Source organism: Adiantum capillus-veneris, chromosome 18, assembly GCF_014529385.1.
Source record: "Adiantum capillus-veneris isolate H3 chromosome 18, ASM1452938v2, whole genome shotgun sequence".
Lineage (NCBI taxonomy): Eukaryota > Viridiplantae > Streptophyta > Polypodiopsida > Polypodiales > Pteridaceae > Adiantum > Adiantum capillus-veneris.
In genome coordinates this window covers 62097878-62112404 of record NC_140948.1, presented here as the reverse complement: position 1 = coordinate 62112404, position 14527 = coordinate 62097878, and the positions used below count along the sequence as shown (strand labels likewise).

Below are 14527 nucleotides of genomic sequence, written 5' to 3'. Positions count from 1 at the left end.
AATATGCCTAATGTAATGATCAACAATGCTTTGGCCAATATGTATGCCAAATGAGGCATGTTTTCCAACGAAAAAGAAGTCTTTGAAGATATTTCAAATCCATATACTACCTCTTGGAGTGCTCTTATTTTAGGCTATGCTCACCATGAGCAAGGTCATGGGATCTTGAGTGCTTTGCACGAAGGTAGGTGGAGGGAATCTCTCTAGATGTTATTACATACATATTCACATTAGAAGCTTGTGGAAACATCAATGCCATAGAGAATGGCAAGCGAGTTCATGGGAAATTTACAAATAAAGGTCTCCTTAAGAAGCACGTTAATCTCGGCAATGCCTTAGTTGATATACATGTTTAATGGGGTGCCTTTACTAAAGTAACCTCTTGGCCTTGGGGCCATGGAAGAGACATTTTGTACTTGCCATTGCCTTGGTCGACATGTGATTCACTTGAGGAGCTATTGATTGTGAGATTATGCCAAATAGGGCAATGGCAATGGAGCTTTGGTTGCGAGTAATAGAATGGCAAGGGAGTTCATGGGAAATTTACAAATAAAGGTCTTCTTAAGAAGCACATAAATCTCGGCAATGCCTTAGTTGGTATACATGTTTAATCGGGTGACTTTACTAAAGTAACCTCTTGGCCTTGGGGCCATGGGAGAGACATGTTGTGCTTGCCATTGCCTTGGTTGACACGTGATTCACTTGAGGAGCTATTGATTGTGAGATTAAATAGGTCAATGGCAATGGAGCTTTGGTTGAGAGTAATAGATGGAAATATCCATGTTGTTCTCTTCAGGCTATGCCAGGATGCATCCAATTGCATGTGCCAATGCATCAACATTGTTGTGATGCTCCGCATTCACAAGGGGAAACTAAGAGAGAAGATCAATTTCTAGGTGTTTGTTTTTGAATCGGTATGCTAGATAGAGTTTTGCATGGGCTATCGTTGTTGAGATGTATGTCATATGTTGAGTATTCATGCCAAATATGGTGTACTTTAGAGGGAAATAAGTGCTTGAGAAGAATCTTGGTTGAAATTTCATCTCTTGCAATACATTGATAGTGGGCCATGGTATTATAGTTGTGCTCATCGCTACAGTGGTCCAGAAATATGCCTAATGTGATGATCAACAATGCTTTGGCCAATATGTATGCCAAATGTGGCCTGCTTTCCAAAGAAAAAGAAGTCTTTGAAGAGCTTTCAAATCCAGATACTGCCTCTTGGAATGCTCTTATTTTAGGCTATGCTCACCATGAGCAAGTTCATAAGGCTCTTGAGTGCTTTGCACGAAGGTAGTGGAGGGAATCTCTCTAGATGTTATTACATACATATCCACATTAAAAACTTGTGGCAACATCAATGACATGGAGAATGGCAAGGGAGCTCATGGGAAATTTACAAATAAAGGTCTGCTTAAGGAGCACGTAAATCTCGGCAATGCCTTAGTTGGTATACATGTCTAATGGGTGCCTTTACTAAAGTAACCTCTTGGCCTTGGGGCCATGGGAGAGACATGTTGTGCTTGCCATTGCCTTGGTTGACATGTGATTCACTTGAGGAGCTATTGGTTGTGAGATTATGCCAAATAGGGCAATGGCAATGGAGCTTTGGTTAAGAGTAATAGAATGGCAAGGGAGTTCATGGGAAATTTACAAATAAAGGTATGCTTAAGAAGCACGTAAATCACGGCAATGACTTAGTTCGTATAGATGTTTAATGGGGTGCCTTTACTAATGTAACCTCTGCCTTAGGGCCATGGGAGAGACATGTTGTGCTTGTCATTGCCTTGGTCGACATGTGATTCACTTGAGGAGCTATTGATTGTGAGATTATGCCAAATAGGGCAATGGCAATGGAGTCCGATTTCCAATCTAATTGTTTCGATAAAACTCTCTATGAATTAACAAAATGTGAACCTTAAATACTTTTACAAAATATTTGAAATACTCTTTATTGAAAAATGTTGAGTATATTGCACCAATTCAATGTTAGATTTCAGTTTATAAGAAGCTCCCTTGGGCTTACCTTGCTTTTTAACTTTTGATGCCTCTTCCATAACCACTTTGGGACTAAGTTTGAGAGCAAGCTAGTCATCTTGCTTACTGCTAGGTTTGGTAGCTCTTTTTGATGTTCCTATAATATCTTCATTTCTTTTACACTTCTCTTCTACTATGGCTTTTTTAGCTTGAGACATGGCAATAAGTGCATATACTGAAAGAGAATCTACTTGATCAGTCCACCTTGTAGTTTCTCCAATGTAATTCCCAATTTGACATAGTTTTCCATGAGTCACCATGCATGTTTCCGTTGTCTTGAAAGCATAAGGTCACAAATCACCTTTAGATCTTACACCTTCATCATGTGCCTTAATGTATACCTGCAACCCTTATGTAGTTGCTTCTACAAGAGCAACATTGTATTTTATTTCTTTCACTAACATTTTCATACCACCCAATCCAAAATTCAAGCGGAGAGGATCACTTGTTGCCCTTAGATGAATCTTCTTCTCTTTTCAAAAAACCACATTTTTCATGTAAGTTTCATCAAATTCCTCATAGTCTTTGGGTTCATGATCTTTACTATCACCCTGTCCTTGAAGCGATAAAGATGAATAAATTCTTTAGCTTGAAACAATTCAGCTTATCCCTGGAAGAGGATTACTCAAAGTTTGTAAAGCTTAGACATTATGCACCACGAATGACCGTAGAGCAACCTGTAGCCCATTTCCACGAAGGTTTAAGAGAACCAACTCATAATTAGAAACGCTGAAACCCACCACTATACAAGATGTTTTACTATGAGATAAACCTTTAATGAAGGAGGAAGGGATTAGAAGAAGATTTGAATAGAATCACAACTTCAATGATAGAGAACCACTAAGAGCTTATGCCGCGAATGTGCAAAATCCTCCACAATTGGATGTACAATGCTTTGAATGTGTAGAGTTGCGACATTGTCTTAACAATTGCCTACGTTTAACTAATAGAGGAGTAGTAGCAACTGAAGCTACACTTTTGGACATAATCGTGGAAGAGGTGGTAATCATAGTAAGACTACCCTCACTTTTTTCTGAGATAAGGACATCTCAAATCCCTAAGTTGGGGAGATTGTAATGTACCCAATACTTTCCAAAAACAACTATTTTCAATATTTTACAAAAGTATTTAAGATTTGCATTTTGCTAGGTCATAGAGAGTTTTATCAAAACAAGCCAATCAAAAATCGTAATCTGGAACTATGAAAACATAAGTGTCAAAACTATATCTAAAGATAAGAGTTGACCCTTAAGAACAAAAGGAAAGGTTTTAGGAAAGAAAGAGTGTTTTTAAGAAGGAAGAAGTGGTTTTAGAAAATAAAGATTTTTAAAAGGAAAGAAAGCATTAGGAAAAATATGAACCCTCTAGGGGCCCTTTGGGATTAAGGTTAATTAGAGGCCAAGCCAATGAGAAAAGGGTGGTGGACACACTCTATACCCTCAAAAATGTAGGGGGGCAAAGTAGTCTTACACTTCTTAAATGGGCTCTTACCTAGTGAGAAGGTGGGGTGGGGTGGGGGGGGGGGGGGGGGGGGGGGGCGCATATGGAACCTCCAACTTCCCTCCTTTTTAATCCGGTTTTGAAAAAATCCCAAAAATTTGAAATTTTTCAAAAATTTCAAAACTCAAATTTCATCTTCTGAAAAGTCCCCTAAAACTATTTTATGATCAAAAAAGAATTTTTTGATCTCAAAAAGTCAAAACGTACATCCAAAAATCCAAAAATTCAATTTTTTTAAAAAAAATTTAAAAAATCTTTTTTTGCTATCCAGAGCTCCCCCAAAAGTAGTTATTAGGCAAAAAGTGATTTTCTCTCTCTAGAACCCCTTTTCCAACCCCTCCTTGGTTGCAACCATCACACTCATCCTCTACTCCAACACACTCTCTCTCTACACCATCTCCATTGCTGCAGCAAGGAAGCTCCTCTCTCCTCCCCTACCACCTTCCATTGCCACACCAAGCAAGGGTTCTCCACCTTCTCCTCCCATTGCCACAAGGGTTAACCACTTTCTCATATCAGTTTATCCCACCTACATTGTAGCAACAAGCAAGGTTCTTCTCCTCCTCCTAGTTTGCTTTGCTCAACCATGGCCAACTCTACTTCACAAAGGCAGCCAAAGGATGAGGTCACAGCACTTGCATGCCACAACACTAGAGGTGTAGATGATGAGTGGGTGCCACAAGAATTCACCAAAGGTGCTTGGGTATACATGCAACCATCTGTTGTTGGCCCTCATCATGTGCGGAATCGTGCAAACTTGGATCTTCATTGGAAAGGAAAGCTCCTTGGCTTCAAGAACCGCAAAGACAAGGGGACCGTAGCCATTGTGCAACATGTTTTCTCAATGTCAACCATGCACTTGCAACAACCACCTCGATTTCCAACACATTGTAAGTACATGTTTTGAGAATACAAAGCTAGGTGTGAAATCATAGTGTAATGTTATTATGGATTCATACTTAGCATTTTTCATGCATTTATAGTCATATTTCCATCCATGTTGGTGGAGGAGCAGCCACTACATAGTCTCTTCGGCACATTCAATGCTATACATGCGGATATTGGAGCAATAATGTTCCCACATCTTTGCCCAACCAAACTGATTCAAAGAAGGATTTTCTTCTATTTTCACTCCTATATTGTCCCTACTTCTACACAAGCATTTGGAACGCTTGAACCCATCAAAGTAACTTCCTTATTAAGTATGGAGTGGCTGGTCCCAGATTTGTGGTCGGTAGCATCTTTCAAGAAAAAGATGATAATGGATGTCCAAAACTCTTTGAAATACTCTAAAGCTTCTAGGTCTGTGGGCTTGAGTTGGTGTTTGCCTATTCATTGTTTTGTGCACATTTTAAAGAGTTTGGATTTGTGGAGACTACCACAATGCTTGTATGTAAAGATGCGCATTACGAGGAATTAGGAAGACTTTTAGAAGAGGACTGGGGTTTTGTGGAGGGCATGCACAACGGGGACTGGTACCGTTGTAAGGTTGGAGCATCAGGTATTGGACTGCGCTATTTGAAATCTCGCACCTCCTTGTACATACGATTTCACTATGATCGTTGGATGTGCAAGATTGGAGTGTGGACTCCCTTACAGAGTGTAGACGGCGCTATTGCAAGCTTTGACATTGCAGTGACGATGCCCAACGATGCTTTGGAGACAGTCTAAGTGAACAAGCATTGGACTCTCAGTAATGTTCGAGAACATTTGGTTATTATGGATTTTGAGGCCCTTCAACAAGCACAATTTCGTTTACAAGGTCACAAGGTGAGAATCCTTTCACCACATTTTCAATACATCATGGTTTGTCGATCATTAGATGCTTATTGTAATGAATGTCCGCAGATTGGGAAGAGAATGGAAGACAAATTGAAGGTCGAGGAGGACTGGGGGATAGATGGAACTATGCTATCGATCTTATAACTTTGTAACTCTTGAAATTTTCATATTGATCCCCGCTGTAATCAACATGATTTGCTTCGGCAAATCATGCCTTTGAATATAATTTTTTGCATTGGGATAAGAAATCATTTTTTGGTGAAAGTGTCTTTTTTTTATGTCTTAAAAAAAGGGTCCATTATAAAAGGGGGGCCACCTAACTCATTCACTATTTTCACTTTTGCAACTCTCGAGATCCTCCACTCTCTATCCACACCCCAGGCTAGACATGGATGCTGCCACAGCCTCTGTATCTGCACCCACATCCACCCCTTTGTCACGCTTCATCCTCTTCCTCGAGGACACCAAATACAAAGGGAAGTTGGACCTCCACACCTTTTTTACTCGTCTCCTTGACCTTGACGCCACAGTTGCCCTTCACATGGATGCATTTGAGGATATTTTTGCGTTCATGGAGGAGCACATCATAAAATATTCTATATCTATCCCCCCACATGAAGGGATCTGGGTGCCTTGCGATCTTTTGCGCTATATACACAAAGGTGATCGCCCATTCTTCAAGCGGTTGCAACGATTCCAAGAAATTGCAACCGATGCAGGCCATTACTTGGACGAGCAAGCCCCTGGGGTGTCAGCGCTCAAGAAGCGCAAGTTGGGGGTGGAGTACCGTTCTCGGCTCGCAAAATTTATCTTCTTGGTGAGCAAGGAACCTGATTTGGAGGAGCTTCGCTTACCACACCTTCAAGTTGGATCCTTTATCAAGGACACCAAGGAGCAGCAGGTTATCCACATGAACCCTGCAGCGAAAGGAAAAGCACACCGGCTCGAGTACCCTAGGGGTCTTGAGGAAGTGGTTGAGAAATCCATAGTTGCGACTGGCCCTAGTGACACTCCAGTGCCACTACCACTGACAGATGTGGCAATCCCAGAGGTAGAAATCAACCGCTTCTCCTCAGTGTTAGTGGATGGGGAGGAGTATGTGTTCCTGCATGATTTGGAAAAATCATTTTTCCTGCGCATGGATGAATGCTTGAGCGTGCTATGCAACAGTAGCAAATGTCCCTTAGACAATACGCCAGATGCCCTAGAAAGCAAGCTCTTGCCAGATGGGGACTCTGTTGCTGACACTATTGCAGTTGTATGTGCGGAGGTCCTGGCAGCAGAGCAGTTGCACGTGGCTGATGAAGATTTCCAAGCCACGCAAGCCAAGGTTGAGGCTACTAGGATGCCTATGCCATTATGCGACCTCCCATCTGAAGATCCAAAGCTTGTATCTGTGGTGCATGGGAGCATTGACTTGGATGCAAAGGGCAACAGGGAGGAGGATGACAAGGAGCAGGAGGTAAACTATATCCTAATTTTTATGTTACTATTTTATCCTTCATTGTCTTTTTTCTCAACCTTCATCGGTTTATGACAGGATGTTGTGGAGGTTGATGATTTTGCTGCAAGGACGGGTGGCAAGCGGACGGGCTTTGGACCTCAAGCCTCCCTTGCGCATTACCTAGGACAACTCCCCCCTGGCGATGTGGCCATTTATCCATAATGAATTTACTCCCCAAGCCCATTTTATGACTTGTTCGTTAAAAGCTTTGAGCAAGTTTTTGTGTTTGAGCACCATTGCTCAAACTGCGCATCAAGTGTTCCTAGTGCGTAGATCCCTTGTATGCACAGCGTTTGGCACTGGCTTTCGTGGTAAAGTGCTTACCCAGATAGGGATACATGCTTCCATTGGCTCAACTGACCCAAAGTCCCTCTTGACTGGGGAGTTGCCTTACGCGCAAAATAGGCGCCAGGAAATGGTCAAAAAAATTATGAACTCCTCAGATACATGATGTAAAATCACCGTGCTGGAAGGAATAAAAAATATTTGAATTTGTCTCTCTATATTGCAAATTCTTTTGAATCTGATTTGTCAATCTTGAAAATTGTTTCAATTGGTGATATGAATTGTTTTTTGATTGGTTACTTTGTTATTTCAAGTTTTGTATGTAATTGCAGTCAATTTCAATATATTTGTGCTTTTTAAGTACCCTAGGGGGTAGATTAGCCTATAAGGGGCAAAAAAATGCCTGGCCACAAGGGCGCGCAAATGGCCCATCCATCAGTTTTGGATAGGCCATTTGCGCACCCTTGTGGCCAGGCATTTTTTTGCCCCTTATAAGACAATCTACCCCCTAGGGTACTTAAAAAGCACAAATATACTGCAATGGATTGGTTTTGCATCATTCATTTAAATGCACCCTTTTTATGGCAATTCCAGCCTATGTTCAGACTCAAGGACACTAGAAAAGCTGAAATCAATTATGAAATGAATTTTCCAGCACACTATCACCTGCTTTAGCTCTACCTAGTACACCCCTCCACCAAAAAGTCCAATTGCATTGGACATTTGAAAAATCCAAATTAATGTTGCATAGACACTTGGTATCACAATATGTTATTTGTTTTGATATCCTATAAGGAATTCAAAGCTTGAAATGACCAAAAAAAGGTGTCCACAAGGATCCGTATAAAATATTGATGCAAAACCAATAGGTTTTAGTAAATTTGTGCATTTTAAGTACCCTTGGGGGTAGATAAGCCTAAAAGGGGCAGAAAAAGGCCTGGCCACAAGGGCGCGCAAATGGCCCCATCCATCAGTTTTGGATGGGCCATTTGCGCGCCCTTGTGGCCAGGCATTTTTTAGCCCCTTATAAGTCAATCTACCCCCTAGGGTACTTAAAAAGCACAAATATACTGCAATGGATTGGTTTTGCATCATTCATTTAAATGCACCCTTTTTATGGTAATTCCAGCATATGTTCAGACTCAAGGACACTAGAAAAGCTGAAATGAATTATGAAATGAATTTTCGAGCAATCTATCACCTGCTTTAGCTCTACTTAGTACACCCCTCCACCAAAAAGTCCAATTACATTGGACATTTGAAAAATCCAAATTAATGTTGCATAGACACTTGGTATCACAATATGTTATTTGTTTTGATATCCTATAAGGAATTCAAAGCTTGAAATGACCAAAAAAAGGTGTCCACAAGGATCCATATAAAATATTGATGCAAAACCAATAGGTTTTAGTAAATTTGTGCATTTTAAGTACCGTTGAGGGTAGATAAGCCTAAAAGGGGCAGAAAAAGGCCTGGCCACAAGGGTGCGCAAATGGCCCATCCATCAGTTTTGGATGGGTCATTTGCGCGCCCTTGTGGCCAGGCTTTTTTTGGCCCCTTATAGGCTTATCTACCCCCAAGGGTACTTAAAATGCACAAATTTACTGAAATTGACTGCAATTACATACAGAACTTCAAATTACAAAGATAATAGACAGAGTAGACACAATTGTTGATCATATTGTCATTGGAAAGTCAAATCATTACAAAGATAAGGGTGTGCAATACAAAAAGAGGGGTAACTTCGGCTAATGCTTGAAGTCTCATCGCAATCGACGTGCAAGCTGCATATCTTTTGGCTGTATTGTCACTCGCTTTGCATGAATGGCGCATAGGTTGGTATCTTCCAACACCGAAATGATGTGGGCCTCTGCAGCTTCTTGAATAGCCTCTAGAGCTATTGCTTGCATTCTATACTGATTTTCATAGCTTTGAAGCACCTCCTTCACAGTGCGAGCAAAGGGGGCGCGTTGAATTAAGAGCTCCGTCGTCTTCTGGTAGTGGCGGATTGTGCAAATGCCCTTGCTATTTTTCGGCGCCGTTGCGGTTGTCTTGGGGGCACTTGCACATTTGCTGGCGGGCGGCGTTTAGGCTTTTTGAAAAACTTAGACTTGCGCCTATTTACATGCTTAGGGGTTGGTTCTGCAGCCTCTTCTGATTCTTCTTCTTCCCTTGGTTGCCAATCTTGTCGTGTGGGGAGAGCTCCCTGGCCTTGAGGCAATGTCTTCCCCCCAACGGCCACACGGTGTGTGCGCGGTATTTTTTCTCGCAACCATGGTGGCTCACTCTCTGATTCGGTGTCTATATGGACCACCCGAGTCCTGGATGGTCTTGCTTGTGATTGGGGGCGCGACGGCTGCTCCCTATTGGACTCTGATGTTTGTTGGCCCTCTCCTTCTCTCCAGCGTTGGGCACGTTGCTTCATTCTCGTTCTAGGTGTTATATCTCGAGGAGGTGGAGATTCAACAGTCCTTGATGACTCTCGTGCCCTACCACCATGCCCACTACCAGAAGAGTTCCTAGAACGGCCAGGTGTTCGTGGCCGTTTTCTTGTGCCTTTAAGCCATGATGGATTCTCACATCCTTGGAGGGTGTTTTTGTTGGCAGGCGGATGCTCTTTCGTGGTTTGTTTGGTGCGCGCCATTTCGTTGGTAAGAGCTCACATGTTCTTAAGAAATGAGTGATTTATGAGAGTATGCAATATTTATAAGGGCCCATTTAAAAAGGGCCCTGTTCACACTAATTTTTTTAAAAGAAGTATTATTTTTTAAATAAACATGTCGCTAAGAGTTGGACCCCGCGTTCACGTTTAGTGACTCGCGCAGTATCCACTTTGATCCTTGTCGCACTCTGCATCGCCGCCATGCAGCATGCTTGGTGAGACCTTGCGACATTTGCCACTTGTTGCTATGCTCTTGATGACTCCATTTGCGCACTTCAATAGCAATCTTGGATTGTCGCGCACGCTCCATTGTGAGCTTACGAGCAAATGTTGTGCAAAAAAACCAGTTGAACATCTCCTCCAAATAATTGGATTGCATCATTCCACCACCATGTCGAGTATTTTTGAAGTACACTCCCCTTGCTCGATAATGGGACTTCTCCATGCCTTGAGTGCTAAAAATTTCAAGCGATCCATACTTGTGCATAAAAAATGCACCATGCGCAAACAAGATATGTTGTTCACATGAGTAAACGATCCACATTATTAAATAAAAACAATCCCTTGTAATGAATACACCATGAATGACTTACCATGTAATGTGTGATGTTATTTTCACCCCAAGAAAGGGTGAAGACCTTGGTAAAATCCGCCAAAGCTTCTTGAAATGATTGACTATGTTCTTCTATTGTGTTGTTAAGGCCCATAAGCTTGACCATTTTATCAAAATGGGCCCAAACTTGCTTGCGCTTGTTTTCAAGCTCGCCATCATTGTTAGTAGTAGCTTTGCATAACTCCTTCCAAAGCTCCCAAAGGTTACCTACCTACTGGTTGGAGCTGTTTTGAGCATCATATCGACTTGGCTTTCCTTGGGAAACTCTCTTCAAAAAGTGTCTAGCTTTTTGTCCACTCATTGACACTCGTTGAGCAATTTCATGGGCCTCCCCTGTGTTCTTTGCAGCAACTATAGACACATTTCCACCGTGACAGCCAATGGAATTCAAGAGTACCTCCACTCTTTCGCTTGGTTTGCAGAAGGGCCTTGTTCATTAGAGTGACACTTAGCCTCTCTAACCTTCGGCCTTTCACTATTTGACACTCATCGAGTTTCAACACAAAAGCGACTTTTGTGCCAAGCACTACAAAATAAATAGTGCTAAGACCTTAAACTTCAGCATCTATGATAAGAATAATACCAAAGAAAAAAGTAAAGTGTGTCACCTTCTTCAGGTAACTCGTAAAATCTAAGCATGGCTTCTTGAAGCCTTCTAAGATCCACGAAAATATTGTTCCACATTGTGTAAGGAAAGCCCTTCTCCGAAGGTCTTATGGATTGTTTCTTACCTTTTCCCCTTGTCTTTGTTGCGCACGAAGCATAAAGGGAAGTTGGCATTGTGTCCTCAATGTGTAGGTATGTCCCAATGTGGGAGAACACATCTTCGTTTGTGGCCTTCTTTGCGAGCTTGACCTTGTGAGGAACGGGAAATAGGTTTTCCACAATGCCATGTTCTTTGAGGGCATCCTTTAGGAGTTGAAAAATAGCCTGATAGGCTTTGGTGCTGATTCCAGCTTCATCACAAGCTTGTTGAACATCATCATCACTAACCACATTTCTTAATTTACACATAAGGTCCTTGGCGACTGCATCCTTAATGTGCTTACCTCCAGGTGATTGTAAGATAGAAATCACGTCCTCGGTATTGAGACAACTAGTGAGAAGGTTGACTCGATTATCTTGGCTTGTTCCACCGCATGCCTCCTAGATGAAGTTTCTGACAACAAATAAACATAAATGTTAGAAAATAGTGTGAAGTAAGAATGCATCATGCAAGTAAAGACCAAATCACCTTGTGGCTGTAACTCATCGTTTGCGTGCTCCTCCGGAATGTGCAAGAGTTTCAATGGATGAATACGGGCGTTTGCGTTCCCTTTCACCAAGGGGTGTTTCTTTCAAGTATGTGATGGTGTTGGTAAGCTTCTGGATGTGGGACTCCTTTTCTTGCATTTGTTGTTCAAGACTTTTAACTACCCTCTCCGAAGAGGCAACACTCTCTTGTAATGCCGTCGTCTTGAGGTGAAGAGCTTGACATTCGTGCATCCACATATGCAAAGAAGCACCTGCACCCATACATAGCCGCTTGCAATAGCCTAACAAGCCTGCTTCTCCCCTCCCAAGAAATTGAATAAATGTGGAAAGGCTATTAAACGATGGATGGAAGCGGCTTATAGGATCGTAAGGGTACAAATGGCCATCCACCCAAATGTCAACATTGGTCTCACAAGCGTTGCGACGTTCCTGTGATGACCTTTGATCACCCTCACTAGTGGTCTTCGGTGCAAATGCCGTGGGTAAGCGAATATGTATGCTTTTGGTGTGCGGAGTACGTGGTGATGGAAGAAAACCCTTTGTGATGTCTGTGAGCACCAATATGGAAGCTGTTGCGTGAGGAAGAAAATGATGAAAAGATAGAGGGGGAAGGGTAGAGAGGCCAAGTAGGATGGGAGGAGAGAAGGAGGGAGGGGGGGGAGGGAGATTGGGGAGGAGGAGGAAGGTAGGGGCAGAGAGGGAGAGGAGAGGGAGAGGGAGAGAGGAGGGAGGAGGGAGGAGGAGGCGAGAACAAAATGTTTATTACTTTTTGGGGGAAAAGATTTTTGAAAAAATGGACTTTCTAAGCTTCTGGGTTAAAAAATGGGTCAAAAAATGATTTTTGGATATGTATATATGTTGGGAGGGAGTTTTAAGTAAAAAACAAATAAAAATGATTTTTTTTTTAAAAGTCAAATTTTGACTCTTTTTGACCCACGGAATTGCTGATGTGGATACACCCCTATGCTTCCTTCACTTAAAAAAAAGCTAGAGAGAGAAAGAAACCCTTTAGGTCCACATCCTACATTTGTCTAAAAAAAAGGCTAGAAAAGCCTACTCAAAACTACCTTCTCCAATGCACTTGCCCCCTAAACCCCACACAATATTATCCTTAATCCCTAAAAATTAGGATTCCTTACAAGGCCCATGCAAGGTTCATATTTCTCCTAATGCTGTTTTTAGAGAAGTAAGTGAAGATTAGAGCTTCTTTCTTGGAAGACAAGCTTCTCCTGAGAGTTTCAAAATCGCTCATCGAGATGCGTGCCCAAAAAAGAAAAACAAACTAAATATATATAGATATATATATATATTGAAAACCACAAATGTGAGCATGTCTTCTTGCTTTTTGCTATTCTTAGCTCTTACTTTTGGCCATTGTGAGCCTATATAAAGGCCCCTTTTTCCTCACTTTCAACATGCACACACAGAAATTCGTAGAAGCAGAAGTTTTCTTGCCTTGACACCGAAGGTATCTTCTCACCCTCAACCTCTCTCCCTCATGCTCTTACTCTCAACCCATCTCCAGCTCCCGCTCCTTTTCTACCACCTTCGTGATGTCCCTCGGATTCTTGAGTTCTCTCTCTCTCTCTCTATCGCGATATGATGGCCCTGAAGTGAGTGACTCAAATCTCCAAGGAAGCTCCTACCACTCTACCTCCAAGGAAGGTACAAAAGGAGGTATCATCTACTCCAATGATAACTCAAGTGAAGGTATTGGTTGCAGAAGAAGTTGAAGCCATCCAACTTCAGCCATGGGAGGTAGTCCAATATGCCACTAATCCAGTAAGAAAAACTTATAATTCTTTATTTTTATTCATGTTGACCTGAAAAGCAAATCATATGAGTTCTTTTAAACCGTTCAAGAAACGTGATTGTATCACAAGAAACAAGCATATGATTGTGTAGAATAGTGAAAGATTTGTTTGATAAATTATCATTATTTGATAAATTGTTATTGCTTGATAAATTGTTTTGGTTTGATAAGTTGTTACTTCTTGATATAAAGAATTGGTTGATCATGTTTGAAGAATCATTTAAAGAGAAAAATTGTTGAAAGAATATCTTTTAGTTCCTTGCGCGGTTAGCGAGATGCCACCTGGTTAGCGAGATGATCCCCCGGTTAGCGGAGATTAAGCTGAGGTTAAGTACTCTCTTTCTAAACCTCATGGTTAGCAAGATTCCTTCTGGTTAGTAAGATGTCTCGTGGATAGTGAGATGCCTAAAAATTAGCAAGATGCCCTCGCGGGTTGCAATTTGGGTTGTATGACATGAACATTGATGTTTGGAGCTCACTAGTGATTGATGATTGTTCTTGTGACTTTGAAGGATGCCATTATGTGTACACGATGGATGCAAGAAATAATACTTTTTCATTTGATCGTGGTAAGGGTATATGGTGTTAATCTCTCTCTCTCTCTCTCTCTCTCTCTCTCTCTCTCTCTCTCTCTCCAGTGACAAACTTGAGCTGCATTTGGAGCTGACACTAACAGTGGATGGCGTATCATTGCCATCAAAAAAATGAGACCCCCTATATTAGAAGAAACATACTCAACCTTGAAGTTTTTCTTAGTGTCTCTATTGTGCATGTGTGCGTAGACACCCTCATGATCAATGCAATAACCAATGACTTCGTGGGGTGGAGGAGGGAAGGGGCCGGGAGGGGGCAATACGTCTGTTCGAAGGCACATGGAGGTCTTAAATTTTGAAGGACTCTAATAAAAAGTATAGAAGTGTTTCTTTAGAGTTACTTTACAAAAGTCTAAAATAATATAAATATTTGTCTTGAAAAAGGCCCCTTAAAAAGAAAAATCCACATAAATATTTAAAGGTTGAATTTCCATTGAAAAGAAAATCAATCCCCTCAATTTACCTTTTTTTCTCTGTGAGGCTT

At 41.6% G+C, this 14527-nt stretch overlaps 1 pseudogene; it reads left to right on the top strand.

Moving 5' to 3' along the window:
* Positions 1-14527, top strand: part of LOC147435760 (12-oxophytodienoate reductase 7-like) — a 55976-nt pseudogene that overhangs the window by 2603 nt on the left and 38846 nt on the right.